Below are 2,869 nucleotides of genomic sequence, written 5' to 3' on the forward strand. Positions count from 1 at the left end.
GAAGAGGCAGCTTTTTCCCAGTCACATTTTGAGTGCCTTCCAACCTGTGGGGCTCATTTTCCAGTACTATATCTGACAGTGTTTCTCTACTATTTCAAGATTTTTCAGTGACTAAATATTCAGAAGTAGTTCATCACTCCTTCTTCCTAGTCTGTCTTCATCTGGAAGCTCAGCTAAACCCTGTCCACCATGGGTGACCCTGCTGGTATTTAAAATACCATTGGCATCGCTTCCAGAATCACAGTATGACAAACTGACAGATGAGTGGTGGAGTGAGTATTGTGGGTTTTTAAATATATTTTTGCAAATATTATAGGTAAAATGTCATCTCATGGTTTAAAGCCAATGTATAATTTCAAGTCACTGCTTTTGTTAACAAGACAGCTGTACCCCCACATTAGAAGGTCCTGGATTGAGTGGGATGAAATGTGGAACAAACCTCAACATCATAGAAAAGACTAGGCATACTGCTCAGCTAAAAACTGGTGGAGCCTCCAAGACGATGGTCCTTAGTCACCTTTCAAGTCTGGAAATGATCTCACCACCATGGCTCGATTTTTAGCAAAACTGTAGTTAGGTCTATAAGAGGGAACAATAATAACACTAGAGAGGTACACACACACACACACACACCTTAAAATAATTAGCCATTTGAGATGGAAAGGGCAGCATTTACCTAAAGAGATGATTCAGAAGCATTGGGATATAAGAAGGGATGGAAACATAAACTCAGGGTGGGTGTAGCATAAGTGATGTTTCATTGTGGTGATTACAGTCAGCGATATGAAATAAAATGTGTATGAATTTTTGTTTGGAAAACTGATTTGATCTCTCAACCTTTACCCAATTAACAATAAAAATATTAAATTTAAAAAGAGAGAGAAAATGGAGAAGCTGAGTATCATCAGTCAGAGCAAGGTCAAGGGCTGACTGCATAACAATTAACAACATATCTAGTTAATTGCCCATGAGCAAATAAAAGTTGAAACTGAAGAAAATGGGAACTACTGCCATATTCCCAATGTTAAGTCATTTGATTCATCAACATGGGTATATTCTCATGTATTTGTATGTTCAATGCATTTCAAAACTATTTTGTAGTTTTCAATAAACAAGCCTACACTTCTTAAAAAAAAAAAAAATGTATTCCTAAGTATTTTAATCTTTTTGTTACTAACATAGATGAAACAGTGTTCTTAATTTTATTTTTGGATTATTCATTGTACAGAATAATTAATACAGGAAGGAGATTTGAGCTATACATAGTGATCATGTAAACTGTAAACGGACTGAAAGTGTTTATTATTTCTAACTATTTCTTAGTGGATTTTTTTAGGGACATCTATACAAGACTGTATAATCTGAACACAACGACAACTATACTTCTTTCTTTCCAGATGTCTTTATTTCATTTTCTTGCTTAATTGTCCTGAGCCTCAGAACAATGTTGAATGAAAGTAGTGAGAATGGATATTCATTTTTTGTTCCTGATCTTGGGAAACACATTCCGTCTTTCACATTAACTATGCTGTTAGCTGTGTGTTTTTTCCTAAAAGCCCTTTATCTGGTTTATGACGTTCCATTTTATTCCTAGATTGTTGAGTTTTTTGTCAGAGTGTTGGATTTGTTAAATGCTTTTTCTGTGTCTTCTGAAATGCCCATTTATATTTTGTCCTTTTTCTTCTTTATATTACATTAATTGAATTTTTAATGTTAAATCAACCTTGAATTTCTGGGATAAATTCTATTTAATCATAGTGTATAATAGGTTTTATATGTAAGTTTCATTCAGTTTGCTATTACTTTGTTGAAGTGTTTTACATGTATATTCATAAGAAATAATGGTTTGCAATTTTCTTTTTCCTGTGATGTCTTTTTCTGATTTTAGTAATACATTTCTGGCAGGAAGTTTATAACTTCTTACTGGCAGAGGCTTTCAAAATCAGTCAGAGGTGAGAGATTAAGACTTTTTTTTAGGTCTTTCCTGAGTATGATCACAGATTGTTTTCTTTCTAGAGCCCCAGCAATATGTCACAAAATTTCAAAACTTTAAGTAGATTTCTCATTCCCCAGATCTTCCTTTTATTTATTTTTGTCCAGGCTCTTGCTTAACTCAAATTGTTTTGCTTCTTCACATAGCTCTGATGTTGAAAAATTGCCTCTGGTTGTTTTTAGCAAACACTGTATTGGGAAAATCAAACTTTAGATATTACTTGAAACATAAAGTAGAACTTTTCCCACGGAGTCCACTTTGAGTTAGGTTAAATAAGAAAAAGGTAAAACTTGGTGAGTGAGGATTTTCCAGGTAACTGCCAAACAAATCAAATAGTGACATTATTTGACTGTGTGATTCTTTGAGAGGCTCCTATACAGAGTCTGTCCTTGCCAATATGAATTTTAGGGTAGTCTTATCTAGGCTGACTTTTATAGCTACCCTATTTGCAATGCTATTGGTGTTCAAGACTACCATAAAGCAAGAAATAGGGGGATGGGATTAAGAAATTAAAATTCAACAAGGGATGTTTTTACCAAGAATCGCTGTTTACTACTTTAATAATGCTCCTCAAATTTGGCTAATTTCCAAAGTTTTCAAAACAGTGATTTTAACACTTCTTGACTACCTTCTCATTGCATTCATGGATGAACAGATTTTCAGTGACCCTTACTCTTCCCTACCAGAAATTTTGCCCTCCCTGCACCCTGTTTATATTATATTGCTCAAGTCAATCCAAATCTCACGTCTACATTTAAGACCAAGGGTACAGAAAAGTTCAATATTATCATATCTTAGAAGACTATATTGGTGAATGACTATATATTACCTTACAGGAGAAAGATATAAGTCTTTCAGTCATGTTCAGTAAGATTT

This window comes from Chrysochloris asiatica, unplaced genomic scaffold, assembly GCF_000296735.1.
Source record: "Chrysochloris asiatica unplaced genomic scaffold, ChrAsi1.0 scaffold00084, whole genome shotgun sequence".
Taxonomy (NCBI): Eukaryota; Metazoa; Chordata; class Mammalia; order Afrosoricida; family Chrysochloridae; genus Chrysochloris; species Chrysochloris asiatica.